The 15,221-nt window shown below is 39.8% G+C and overlaps 1 pseudogene; it reads right to left on the bottom strand.

Moving 5' to 3' along the window:
- Positions 1–558: 558 nt before the first annotated feature.
- Positions 559–15,221, bottom strand: part of LOC148420951 (uncharacterized) — a 40,953-nt pseudogene continuing 26,290 nt past the window's right edge.

Raw genomic sequence — 15,221 nt, 5'->3', positions numbered from 1 at the left:
TCATTGGCATTGTTACTTTATTGTAATAAGCGTCATCTGATAGGAGCGGTAGTTATTTGTTTTGCTTTTGGCAGTAGACACTGAATAAATATCATGAATCTAGACAAGGATCTTTTGGTCACCTGAAATAGACCTGCTGTAATTTGCCCTAGCCAGACTTTATAACTGGCTTGAAATGTTTGCAAATGACAGACATGCAGTTGGACTTTTATGTTTCTGTTGTGTGTTGTGACCAGCTAACTTTGTGGGGCAATGCTGGAAAGTAGTCCAGTTCTGATATATATGAACTTGCTCCTGAACTTTTAATGTAATGTCCTCCTTCTAAGAATGTCCGGCCATCCATTTTGTTTATCTTCTAGATTCTCTAGTTTGTGCATATGGGCAGCCTGTACTGGGAGCTGTAGCCTGCCCCTCAACCAAAAGGCTACTGTGAAAGGCTCTAACTCAGCAACAACCCAAGTGAAGATAAGGGGAATCAAAAATAAACAAAAAAACGGTTGGATGGCCAATTATTAGTGATTGTTACAATATGTCTCTCCGATGCTCCTGAACACATCTTCAGTGATGTAACCTGGGTTCAAGAACCTGATTGTGGTGTCAGGTATACTGCCCCTTCCCAAGAGCTACTGGACAGCAGATCAAGATATGTTTCAACGTGCCTCTGCCTGTGGTACGCCAAATGTATGATTGATTGGGTAGAATGTCATACACTGCTTGGAAAAGGAACTCTATTTGCTGCGGCTCTGCCCACCAGAATTCTGTCCATGTGACTTTTTGGCCTGCTACCATCTTGTTCAGGCACCCTGCTGAGTCAGACCAACAGCTTTGCTGGTCCTCCGCTCTTCTACCATTGCCCTCACCTCCTCCTTTACCAGTCGGTGTCTCTCACTCCCCTCGGCCTTCTCGTACTGTAGTGTTGTAAATGATCCCAGACCAGCTCTACCACGGGTCACTGCTCCATTCAGTGCTCTATGTCCTACCCAAGACTCTGCCTGTGATACGGCTTCATCGGCTCTCCACTTCCTGCCGGTTTTCACTCTGACCCCTGCCTGGGCCACCTTGGGGTCGCTGGAGTCTCTGTACATCATCATTTCTCTTACCCTCGTGGCCTTAAACTCCTCCTCCAGTGATTTCAGGGGCAGTTGGAGCTTGGTGTTACGTCCGTAGAGAGCGATACTTCTAAGGCTCCCAGGCAGACCCAGCCACTACCCAGCCCGAAGAACCTGCTGAACTTCCACCCCAGGCCCTCCACAATCAATATTGCAACCTTGTAGATGAGTCGAGGCCCCAGAACTCTCGGCAGGATACCACGTTGATAAATCCAGGCCTTGAACTTTCCGGGTAGCCCCCAACCGGTCCACTGCTTTCAACCAGCTCTTCAGCTCTTGGCAGGTTTCCTGAACAGATGGTGAAACCTTCAGGCTGATGTCCAATACCTTGCCCAGACTCCTCACTGGTTTCTCAGAGACCGTTGGGATAGATGCCTAGCCTATGCTGAAGCGGAACCTATCCACAGCTTTACCTGTCTTCAGCACCAGCGACCGTAATTTTTCAGGCTTGAACCTCATCCTTTCCCATCCACACAGTTCCTCCAGCCTTTGCAGAATCCACCTGCTGCCAGGTACTGACTCAGTGGTAATGGTAAGGTGAGGTGAATGCCCTGATTGGTGGTTGCCGCACTCCCATTGCAGTCTTCGGGCCCCGGCATTGTGTTTCTGACACTCTCATAGTAGTCCATGATGAGTTGTTTAACTTGGCCTGGCACATTGGTCCTCTCCAAGATTGTTTGGACGAGCTTGTGTGGAATTGATCCGTAGGCGTTAGCTGGATCGAGCCAAATCACTGCCAGGTCTCCTTTGTTCTCTAGAGCCTCCCTGATGAGCTGGGTCACCGCTCCCGTATGCTCCAGGGAACCTGGTACTCCGGATATGCCACCTTTCTAATTGAATAGCAAGAAGTACATTCATTACTACAGTTTGTTTTTCATGCTCCTAGCCCTCCATTATACCCGATACACTTTTAGCTCTACATGAAAGAAAGAAAATGTTTCAAAAGAAACAGCATGAATATACGAGTGTTCACATAGGTCATTGCTTCTTTCAGGATATTTTCAGATCAATGACATCGATTTCTCTGGGACAAACTGATTAGATTGACCACAACCGTTTTCTGTATTATTTGTCATCATTAGGGACAGCTGAGTGCATCCCATCTAATCCACTCCATTGCTCGACAGCCAATTACTGGCCTCATGTTTTGCATTAAATACATGATATCAAGCCCACCGAGATTAAATATTCTATTGAAGTACAAAATGCAAGCGATGAATTCTGTGTTCTTTTTTTCATATTCAAACTGTTAGGGCCATGCTTAGGCCATGCTTTCTTTTCCTTTCAGAAGGGTCAAACAAATGGGCCAATCTGCTCTTAAAGTGGCCACTCGGGTGGGAGTTTTTAATCTAACCACCTGCAGACCTGTAAAATGATGTCATTTGCTCCCCTTCCACCATACATAAACTGGGCTTGTCACTTTTGGAGCATAACATTCTTCATAGTGCACACACCCATTGCATAGTTTAGCGTCAATAAAAAAAACAGAAAATTCATTGCTTGGGTCTTTCGCTCTACAGTCAACAAAAAGCTATATACGTTTGTGGCAAACAAATGTAATGTTGTCATATTTGTGTGATATGTATTTGAGTAAAGCCTCTCAAAAATTGTTCAATTTACGGACTGCTGTGTTTATTATACTCAAATGTTTATGTCATCAAGCAAAATACTGTAGTGCTTAGTTAAATGGTTTTGTGGAAGATATAGTTACGTGAGGACTCTAATCACTGCTGATAGGGGTACTAATGCAATAGTGACTAAGAAAGAAAGTCATTGTTATTGAATTTGTTCTTTCCTCCAAATGCTGTCAACTCTGACTATCCTCCCACCCAGCACCAGACTTGCAAAATTTTGTCAGCTTGTCTTAGACGTAAGTTTATTACTGTTTTTTTCTTCTAATCTCTTCCAAATTAAACCCATAAATATGTCCTTTATAGTTTATTTAGCGCACCGAATGTAGTCAAAATTTTGCTAAAAAATAGTCATTGGAATTTGTGTGCCATTGAGCCCGTCAAATGCGATCCAAAATCTGTCAAAAATAGCCCTTTGAATTGCCCTTAGGTGTGGTTTTGAGTGTGAGTGGTCATTCATTTCTGTGTGCCCTGCAACTGGCTGGCAACCGGTTCCAGGTGTCCCCCGCCTATTGCCCACAGACAGCTGGGATAGGCCCCAGCAGGCCTGCGACCCTATTGAGGATAAGCAGCTACAAAAATTGGATGGAAGTCCAAATGAAAGATTTATCTGAATTTGAGAAGTCTGTGTTTTTCACCTCTACCAAAAAACAACAAAAATGAATTTTTTGGAGTCGATTTTCATGGTGTATATATTTTGCCTGCTAGCATCTGACACCCTATATCTACTGCTTGCAGCTGGATAGTCCAGTGGTTAAAAAGAATGACATTGGATGTAGGGGACTTAGACTCATTTTTCTAAACAGTAATATCCAGTTGATTCCCTATGGAAGAATCTTCAGTGGCTAGTGGAACAAGAATGCCAGGCATTCTTCTCAACCGAATTTAGATTGGTAAATTAGGTGCCACCACAGATCAGTTTTCCTCTTTGAAAAAATTGCTACAAATCGGGATACAGTTTTCATGCAGTGCACAGTTTTGTTTTAATTAAATGTTGATATTTATTGGCACAGCTTGAAGAAGGCAAAGAAACAACACAGGTTCTTATTATATTTCTTTACAGTTCTACACACCTGCCTTGGTAATGTCAACAGACCGGTTACCCTGAACAAATACAAAACATCTTAAATATCAGCTTGACATATTATGAAACCCATCTGTCAGTTCACATTTGTCCAAATGTCCCCTTCAGTTGTGGGCCCACAAGGATGAACTTTAGGCAAATGAAGCCCTAGCTTCAGTGTTTTGGTGTAATATTATTCAACAGAGCTTGTCTTGAGGAGTGTCAGGCTTTGTTTGGCTCACAAGGTATCCTGGAGGACCTGGCTCAAAGAAGTACTGTAATAGTTGCTGCATGGCTGCAGGCAAGTGAGATCTCCACTTCATGCTGCTTTTGCTTTAAATAGAAATTACTTTTCAAGTTGTTTAGACAAGAAGTGGGCCTAGAGATAGTACTGGGAGTAATTATACACTTCTCAACAAAATAGGCTAACTGAAATAAAGGTCTTGGTCTCTGGGGGTTCCCCCTGCTTGAGTATGGCAACCACCATGTGCGTAGTTTGTGCATTTGTGTCATGCCAGACCTCAGCGCTTGATTTCATCACATACATGAGGGAAGCCATCCGTACCTGATTTTTCACCAAAGTACAAAACATTCAATGACTATGTATCAATGGATCACCTAAAACTCCTAAAACTCTAAATGTAGAGTTAAGGATCCAGTGAATTAATGACTGTCACTATTGAATATTTCAGATTTAATATTGTAATAAGATGGGGACAAAATATTTCCAATAAAATCATCAACTTTAAAATGCCAGCCGCTTATGGCTTTGCAGCAGTGTTCAATCATGTCTGTAAATAAAAATAGGTGTGAAAATGAGTGACAGGGTAGAACAGTGATGCATTTTCTTCTTAATGACTAAGCACTTTCCTCTGTGTGACAGTGGAAGGGAACTTGCCAGTGTAAAGGGAACAACACCAGCAGCAGCAACCAAATTGTGGCCAGAATCCCTAATGAGATGTCTAGAGAGATAATTGATGGTACTCCTAAATGTGCTTACCATGGACCAGGGACACTTATGTTTAATGAGACTTAAAGATTCAAAGAGCAATGCATTTTTTTCTACAGAAACTTGGGGCAAGTGCATAACAAGAAAAGAAACAACAAAGAGAGAAAACAGCCAAAACAGCCATGACTCATGTTTTTTTTTTTGTTTTACTCAATACCTGGATGACATGCATCCAAGCTCACCTTACACAGTAAATAGTAATACATATATATATATATATATATTAGCTGCTTTCCCTGTCAATATATAATGTATCATATTCTGTTTGACTGCATCATAATTTAGTTTTAATGTAAATAACTGATGTGATGTCAGTTGTTAAGTCATTGTTATACTCATGTATTTGTATAATATGACCCTTATGTCATATTTTTAGCACCTTTCTTAAAAAGTGTCCTGTATTTACTGATGTTCCTTGACGTATCAATTTCCATGCAGTTGCTATCGTTCTTCAGTTTGCTTAAAATGTTATGTAGGGTGATGTAGACAGTATTTAAGGTTAAGTTACAGGTGTCACGTCAGAACATCAAGTCAAGCTGTCTTTCAAGCTTCTAGTTTAGTTTCTGAATCTAGTTTTTTTTTGTTTGTTGTGGTTGCGTCGGATTTTTGTGCTTCATCAGACTTTCTGCTTTTCCATTGTCATGACCTGTCTGCTCCTGTGTCCAAACTCTCTGCCTCACATGGTAGCTCATGTTTTTGGAAGATGATAGGAAGCCAGAGAACCCCGGGAAACCTCACGAATGCATATCAGGAATATGCAAACTCCCACAGATAGGCCACAGCCTGGTTTGAAACCTCAACGGAGAACTCGATGGTGATTGTGCTTACCACAAATCACACAAAGTCAAATGAGGGAATGAGTTGGATTAAGACGTATTGCACTAGGAGAAGAGCTAGAGATGGAAGTGAGAGAAAAAAATGCCACAACAATCAGCACCCTGCAGACGGATGCATGCTGCCTTACACTGGGGGGCTTGTGATGACATCAAAAGCAGCAGGCTGTTGACTGTGAATAGGCAGGGTGGGTAGTCTGTCTACTCTTTGTAGAATTTATCAGCGTTTAACATTAAAATTACAGCATTTATATATCTACATTTGATGTAGTTGAATACACCCCCAATGTTTGTAGCTGTGATCTGGGGAACGATTAATTGCCTTAAATCCATTGAAACTGCATAACTCAAGTATTTTATCACATTTTTAAATAATAATATTAAGAGTGCTGTATTTCTGTATCATGTCATATGGCCTACTTGTGTACATGACTATACTAGATGCTGCTCTAACCATGAAAATAATTTCCAAGCAAATTCATAAGCTAAATGATTCCAAATTACTCTAGTGGCCTGTCTTAGCCCGCTGTAATTCCCTTTACGTAATCGTCTTAATGTGATTAATCAACAGAAAGAAGTGTCAGAGAGGTGACTTTTGTTAACCTTTTTGGGTATTTCCCTCTAGATTATATTTAAGAGGCTTGACTATTATGTGTCTATGTGTGTGCCACCACAACGTTATACACTTGGATGATATATTGTGTTTTTTCAAAGGGCGGGGGGATAAAAGTCCATAAAGTCACTCCTGTTCCCCAGTAAGCACATGAAAATCGCCTAGATGATTCATTGTACTCAAGAGAAGCTTTAACCTACAAGCAGTGTTTTGTACAAAATGAAGACACTTTGAAGAAATACAGTAATTGAAACCTCAAAGTTCAAGGAATATTTTGAGAACGCTATGCCTCAAGACTTAAATAAAAACTTGTAAGAGTGCAAAACCTAAGCAAATTGACTTCAAGGCTGCAGTCCAACGAGCATAAATGTCTTCCACAGGTCATCAAAAAGTGACCAGTTTCTTACTTTTTTTTGCAATAAAACGGGTAGCTTCTCTTTATCATTTTCTGGTTTTATTTATTGTAGTCACCAAAAATAAAAGGTTTGCAATTAGACTACAATAATAAGGAAACCAATATCATGGACAAGATTGTTGAATTGTGGCTGTTACTCTACCTCAGCGAGAAGGCTTTATTTCCCATCTCAACCAACAGATAGTCCTCTTTTGCACGGTTTTCAAAACATCTTCATCGATAAGACTCAAATTTATTTCACCCTCGGACCAAAGCATCGTAAAGTTTATCAGAAAATGCCATAACACAACAACAACATACACATACATAACTTGTGATCAATGAACACAAAAGGCCCATATTCATGATGGCAAAACTTGACTCACAGAATTTTACAGTACTTCGTGATGATAAAAATTGCTCACAGTAAGATGGTTATTGTCGGTTTCAGCTCAAAATCACAATAAGGGAATGCTGATTCAAGCTGTCAGCATCAGGTTTACGCATTTCGCGACACTTTTATACTCTCGCACTTTTGAGGGAGTGGTACATGATCTTTACAGGTGGAAAGATGTGTGAAATTTTGTGGAATATTTTAAATGAATGGTTTTCAAGACATGACTGAAATTATGTATACAACCTTCAAGATTAATAAGGCGTACGAAGCACACCGAATATCCAGCAGGTAAAAACTGCTAATTTACAACAGCTTGTTTTCCTCATGGCTTTGTAATAAAAGAGTGGGGGTAACAGCCTGCCTGGAGTCCAGACCCGTTTCCCATTGAGAATGTGTTGTTATCGAAACGCCGCAATGACTTGGAAAAACCTTCGAATGACAACTAGAGTTTTCCTGTTTGTTTACCTGCTTTCTGGTCTCCTCCAATCCCTATTTGAGAGGAGGAGGAGGTGACTCATCTTACTAATGTGCCCTATGAATTCAACGATCTGCAAGCTGCTTCTAGTTCAAGATAAAGCTCATGGTACATAAACATAATCTACTGAGCTAGTCCTGCCAGCCACAGACTCAATGATTATGTGTCAATTCGAAGTCAACTAACTGGTCATCCACTGGGGTCAAGGATGACACACATCTCCTAGTCTGATGGTGATTTCCCTTGTTGACTGTTATTTAGCAGCCCTTTGGAGCACAGAACAGTCTATCACATGTACACACACGTTCACACTGTTTGGACGAGCAAGTTTAGTTTGATTTATTTATTTTTTTTTATGTTCTGATATGGATGCAAATATACAGTATTATCTGTAACTTTGTGATAGTTTGTTTAACAATGGATTTTTTTGAGTGTAATGGAATTTCCTCCTTGCGTCTGGCGAAATGTGTTTAGGGCAGTGCTGCATGAAGCACCCTATCACAAAACCTCAAGTCCTATCAGAAGAATATCAGATGGACACATGTGATGCTAGCTTCAAACGTCCCCACAGGGTGTTTAGAATTAGTGTGATGTGGCAAAGTAATTACTAGGTAAGAATTTTTAAAGATGGAACTTAACGTCTCATGTTTAGATGTACCTGAGCTATACAAATGCAATACAGTTGTATCATCCTGAACATGTATCAGGTATGAACTTGAATTTTTCACAAGAGAGCTTGAAAGAAGGAAATAACTGTATAACAATGCGGCAAATATTCAACATGTGATACTTAATGATTGATGGGCTAGCCAAATGTAGCTTTTCTACAGAAACATAAACATATGACCAACAAAAATGATGTATTTGAGTGGCACACAGGGAAAATGTTTATTTATGTCAACGCTGTGCATTGTGTAACCTAATTAGTCCCATGCCATGTATTGTTGAGCACCACACACATACACACGTACGCACACGCACACACACACACACACACACACACACATTTCCTACAGGTTCTTCTTTCCTTTATTAGTGCTTCATTACCACTACCCTTATTGCTCTAGTACTGTTTTTATTTTTCATATTTTGCCTACTGCTCCGGGAAGCAAACAGAATAAGAACTTAATTTGTTTCATTTGTTTGTTGTGTTTGTCGATGCACAACCCTGGCTGGAATCTGTAACAGCTGACTTTGGCTAAGGGGTGAAGTACAACTTGAACCGGAAGCCAGCCAATCATCTGGCACATACTGTACTTTATAGACAACCACATGAATATGCGAGCAAAACAGTAATTCAGGAGCCGAGATTTTGAATCACCAGTTTCAAGCTTAAGCACCGCACCATCATACTACCTGCTATTGCGACTTTTCTGAAGCTACTATACAATTTCAATATAAATGCTTTGTAGTGAAAACCAAACAAAACCAAAGCCGGGACTAAAACTAAAACACACAACACTAAGGTGGCAAGAAAAAAATGCTCTTAGAAATTAATATATGTTGAGCACATAATACAAATATTGTGACTCCAAGAGGGATAATGCATGGCATTACAAATGTGTCCATACACTATGTCAACAGTATAATGTCAACTAACATTGAATGTTTGACGATAAATAATGAAATATTTTCTTCACTGCAGAGAATTTGCATGTATCATTGTAAGGGCACGCACATATGTATGCGTGCATGCACATACATACGTAAGCATGCACACACACGCAAGCACACACACGCATGGACACACAAACCACCCATGGTGATGAGTCAATACTGTCATGACTGGAGGTAGAATATGTGCAAAAACTCCCAGAGGAGAAATCTACAGATGAGTGGGTGGAAAGAACTTTCTCCATGCAGGAGGTGAAGACATCAGATAATGATGTTTTACCAAACCTTCTGCATTTCTATTGGTCTCTCATATACAGTTCACAAACAGTGTCACAATATGCAACCTGGATCATCCCACTGGATCAGAGTGGAGATGACAAGTGACACAGGATGCTTCAAAAGTCCCACTCACCATGACTCATCTCAGACTGCCCCTAAGGCTGGCAAGACTGTCACTCAAAGTGGTTTCCAGTCAATCCAACTTCTGCAGACGGTTGATTATTGTTTTAATGAGAGAGCCCTGATTGATTTCCATTAATTTATCACAGGCCTTGATGCCACAGGGATTTGGTTAATTTCCTTGGTATCCATTTACCCTTAAAGCCGGGCCATAACATGCCACTTATCGGTGAATCATTGCTACAGTCGATGAATTGGACTGACATGATTACCTCTGGTGGTAATAGTGTTGCTAAGCAATGTGTGATATGATGTCATTTCGTTTTGCATTAGAAAGCAAATTTAAGTCTCCACATTATTCCAAAATGTATCTAAACACGTCACAGTGCTCACTGATACACGGTAAAGCTTAGGTAATTCTGTTTCCAATTTACATCTGACTACTAATATGGCAGCAAAACACAATAAATCAACTAAAGAATAAAACTGTATATACCACGAACGACGGAACGTGCGGCAGAGCTAGAGTACATACAATGTGTGACATTGTTCAGGGAAACAGGATCTTTAGACACCTGAGGCATACCTGGACACATACAAGTGACTGCAGAGTTCTGATTGGTGGATAAAAAGGAAGTCAGTACTGATTTCTCCCAAACAAAAAAGTAATGTGGAAAATGCAAGATACTTACTAGGTACTAGCTACTGGCTAAAAGATGAGTGGATAGCTGACAGGTGAGCTGCAATAATTGATGAGCCATGCATGCATCATATGTTTTTCAGACTCTAAATAGTAGTTATAATCATATTATTACAGTTAGTATGTGTAGGCTTGTTTGTGTTTTAAGATACCAGGCTTACCCATTAGGCTAGATAGTCAGATGTTTAGGATACCAGCAATTCCAAGGGGTGCAAAAATGAGTTTCAGTGGAAAAAAAATATAATCACCTTAAATGTGATGGCATTAGCTTTTATTACATGTTTAAATGTAAAAGATAGGACGATCAGATTTTCAAATTCAAAGCAATGCTCAAATATTGCAGTATGAAAATAAACTTCTAAACAGGTGCCTGACAAGGAACCTGATCACCCTTCCAACTACTTCCCACTGCTACTATTGTTGGGCACATTGGGGTCTCTGACAGACTTGATGCTGATGACCAATCATTAAATCCATCCATAGACTTAACTGCTTGTCCTTGCAAGGGTCGCTGTCTTGCTGGTGCCTATACCAGCTGTCTTGCACAACTAAACTGTTTGTCAGCCAATTGCAGGGCTCACAGAGATGTGCGACCTTGTGGCAAACTCCGTCAGGTCTTGTCTTCCCGTCAGACAGTTGTGTTGAATGTTTTCGGATGGTTCAAGCTTGTTAAGTCAAATTTGTGCTGCCTTGTACTGCAGGTGTAACAACAATGAGGCTATCTTAGTCTTAATATTAATCTTAAAGGCAATTTGGATTGTAAAAATAAAACCACCATTTACTGTAAATGTTGCGGATTGAGGGAGGAAACCCATGTGGAAATCTGTGTGTGTGTGTGTCTTACACTTTATTTTTTTACAAGATATACAGTATAGCCCTGCAGTCACCTCTCCATCCCTACCCTAATGACAGAGTGAGCAATAACCCACACATCATAGCCTGTCACTAGCGTGCTCTCCCCAAGCTCTTCCTTCCAAGGAGACAGCACTTGTACATCGGTTATGTGAAGAACATTATTGTGCTCTATGCAATATTTATGTATAACAGACTTGCATACACCATGTACAGTCGATGTGCCATTTTTGTAGATGCATTTGCATTCTTTCATGCTACTATTGTCTATCTACAGTACAATGCTGCCAATAACAGGCTTAAAGAAAGAATTCCTACATGCCTGCCTGCCTCCTGACCATAAGTGCAAAGTGGATGGCAGTGAATTTCTTCTCTTTCTTTAGATTTATTGAAATGATATATGAATATGCTCCTGGCACAGATTTTATGCTGCATCTGGTTTCATATAAATATTTTACAGCTGGATTGCTTTGCACAAAGTACTTTGTGCAGAAACTGTCTTCAAAATTAAAATAATTCAATGAAAACATTTAGTACCAATGTGAGACTTATACATTTTAATTATTTCGTTTGTCTTCTGAGTGTCCAATGTTACTGAAAAGAATTCAGGATCAAATAGAAAGGATTTTACAACCATACGAAAAACCCCACGAGAGCCATTCTAGTGTCGTGAGAATGACGCATGACCTTTTCATGCAGATATTTGCATATACCCTTAAGATTTACTGCTACACCTACCATAGGTGGTTTATGCTTGCAGGGCCATGTATGATAGAAAGCTCCAAAGATAGAATTAAGGAGGGTGCGTTGTCAAACTTCTGGAAGCTTGTTAATTATTTCGCTAAATCATAATGATATCCAACACAAATGAAAGTATGCATTTTTGCTGAAATATTCTGTTATTTTTGTTTTGAAAAAGACAATAATTACTACAACCCCATATCTTGATCTAAAACTCAGCTACATTCTTCTGGTATGTTTCTAATCGCAATAACTTCATTATTTAACCTAAAACCTACAACTGACTATCGATCAGTCCAGAATGTAACTCGCTTCTTAACTCAGTTAAGTCAGTTAGAGTAGGTTTCAGCTCAGTTGCAACACAAATGAAAACAAACAGTCTGAACAAAGGAATGAATGTGAGTGCAAAGGGTTGTCTGCCTCCATATGTGCCCTGTGACTGACTGGCAACCAGTTCACGATAAAGTCTTCCTTTCCATATTTTGAAACAAATCATAATAATAATAACCATACCGGGCAAAGTAAATCAATGTACAACAGCAGATGTAAATTTTTTCTTTGCTCTTTGTGAGTTCTGACAATTTTCCGTTATTGTTTCTTCCTCTCTTTAAAAAAAAAAAAAATGCAAGTTGTCAAAGTCATTGCAGCTATTTTCCCACTTTGTTTCTTTTGTACCCAAACTTTTTGTTTTTACATTTCTGTAAGCTTGACATGTTGAGAATCTTGTCCTCTCTGTGACAACTGGAGGAGGATGACCCCATCTGGAACAGCCATTTGCCCAGTCTTAGCCAATCAGATATTTTGTTGGTCCGAAGACTACTTCCTGATAGCCTGTCCACTGCAATCAAGGTCCTGATACTTGCACTCAGCCAACCTTGACCATCCCTATCCTTCCCCACCTGTTCAAACCAGTCTGATATTCTGTCATCTGTTGAAGCAGGGAAAACACTTTATTGCAGACTGTATATTGTTAGCCATAATTCTATATAGGTGTAGTCAGCGTTGAATAATCAACAAGTATGATCAACCAAAAAAAAAAAGGGGGGGGCATTCAATTGAATGTAACTGCTGTATGCTATATGGTATTCCAGCTGCTGTTTGATGTTAGAGAACAAGGCAACGTGGGTAATAATTAGGAGGCAGAGTGTAGATCTAAAGCGTCCCTCATAATTAATGAAAACCCTGGTTTAAATATATCCTTGATGCCAAACACATGGAGTTCATGTGTGAACACTTTGGCGGCTGTAATCTTAGACACTAAGCAGTGGCGGGTACCAGTCTACCAGACGAAAGTTCTTAGCCGATCAGTCAAAACCCATGATGTAGAACCTGAACTGCTGGAGCATCACATGACTGGTGTCTCAAAGTGGATTAGTAATTGAGCCGCTCTGCTGTCCTTAAATATTTGCTGAGCTGCTACGAAGTCCTCAAGCATCCATTGAGCTGATACGATATCCTCAAACATCTGCTGAGCTGGTAAGGGGTCCTCCAACAGCCTGTGGGAACAAGCACCCTCAATATGCCAGATACCTCCCCTATAATTTAGCCCAGTTTTCTAAAATGATTAAAATATATGTATTTTTTTCCACTTTTATTTGTGTAAATCAGTTGGTTAATTGGTTGATTATTATAAAGCTTGTATATGAATTCAAAGGTCTGTTTCTAAATATTTTTATATTAGTTTGACGATAAACATGAATGCAGCAACTGGGAACAATAGCCCTTTTCCCACCAAACAGTGCAGGAACTCGGAGTTACTGATCGCGGGGGTTCTAATTTGGAAGTTCCTGGTCTGCGGCCTATGAGTTTGCAAACATACAGCGGGACAGCGAAGGGGGTAGCTTATTTAAATTGGACTGATGACGTGGGGCAGGGGGGAGAAACTGCACTCACACTCCTGTCTAAAAAGTGGCGCTAACTAAAAAGCAGGATGATGAACTAACGAAGCTGCCACCCCACCCCCCCACGCATGTTGTTTACAATGAAAATCTCAGAAAAAAATACACGGATTGAGTGTTCTCATCCAAATCGCAGAGACGTAAATCAGCTTCAGTCGGTCTTCTGTCCGTGTATTTAAAAAAATATTTTTAAAGCCCCGCATCACGAAAGCACTTCCTCTTGGTGAGTGTTCCATCAACAACTCGCCTTTTCGCATAGCTGAAGGAAATTGCTGTTGGATATCCTCTTTCCAGTAAATACCCAGTAGAGTGTGTTCCAGAGTATTCATCCGCCTTTTAATTTTCTCTCCTTATTATTTCAAAATATTAAACTGGCCACAGTGAAAATGGCACGAAATGGCGGCTGTTGATACCTAAACAACACACTACCAAGTTCAACCAACCAATCCGCGTTATTTAGCACAAACAACACGGCCCCTACGCCGAAAACCCTAGTCGCAACTGGGCGCTTAGAAGGTTCCTGGTAGTTCCTTAGGGGAACCCTCCAGACCAGGAACGTTCTTTTTAAAGCTACAAGGGTACAGCAGAAGAGTACATTTGGTGTGAAAGGGGCTCATGTTGTATTCAACCATTGTGCTATAGCAATAAACTTCACAATTTCATTTAATCGGATTATTTGGCCAAGGCTCAAACGAAGCCCGGGTATGCATTTGAGCTTTTAGGGAAAAGGAAATATTGAAATTTTCAAATTACCATAGCATTTGTGCATTGAATTAATGAGCTGTCTCGGAGAAGAATTTTGAATTGTCTATGAAGAAATGTTAAAAAATAATCAAATGTTAAACACCCTTTGTCACAATAGACAATAATTGCCACTTAGGAAGAATACGAAGCATATATGTCCTGTTAAGAGAATGCAAATTTAATTGTGTTTTACCAGTTTCTAAGACAATACTGACAATCTTATTCTTTTACCAATACTGTATACTAAAGAAGACTGAAAATGTATTTACACTTCAATGCAATTTAAGACAAAGACTTCCACTTGAGGCCCCTTTTCTGTTTTTTCTTCTTTTCATTTTTATGTAATCTTAACTAAATTACGATTTTATTCTTCTACCTCATTCATGGTTTTCAAAAAAAATCTGTTTTTTTTTTACCAAAGCCATTTCGGAGTCTATTGATTTTTATTTCCTTTTTTTTTTTTTTAAATCTGGGTGAAATGAATGTACAACAAAGTGATACGTGGTCTGAGGGAAAAAGAGTGATAAAGGCACAGAGATTAGCTTCAACCCTGTAGTAGATTTACAGGTCAGTGAAAAAACGTCTCATTCAATTTCAAAGTAATTCACAACGTTTGTAAGATTGTGTTTCTAAAAGTTAACACAAACAGAAAAAAGCTGACAAAGGTTTTTGCACCTCTGGTACAGGATACACTGTATGAGTAGGCAACTTCAAACACTGGTTGTCACACACAGCCCCATGAGCTTTTA

The sequence above is a fragment of the Hippichthys cyanospilos genome, chromosome 7 (genome assembly GCF_059441005.1).
Source record: "Hippichthys cyanospilos isolate Australia breed blue-spotted pipefish chromosome 7, RoL_Hcya_1.0, whole genome shotgun sequence".
Lineage (NCBI taxonomy): Eukaryota > Metazoa > Chordata > Actinopteri > Syngnathiformes > Syngnathidae > Hippichthys > Hippichthys cyanospilos.
This window is presented reverse-complemented; position numbering and strand designations above follow the sequence as displayed.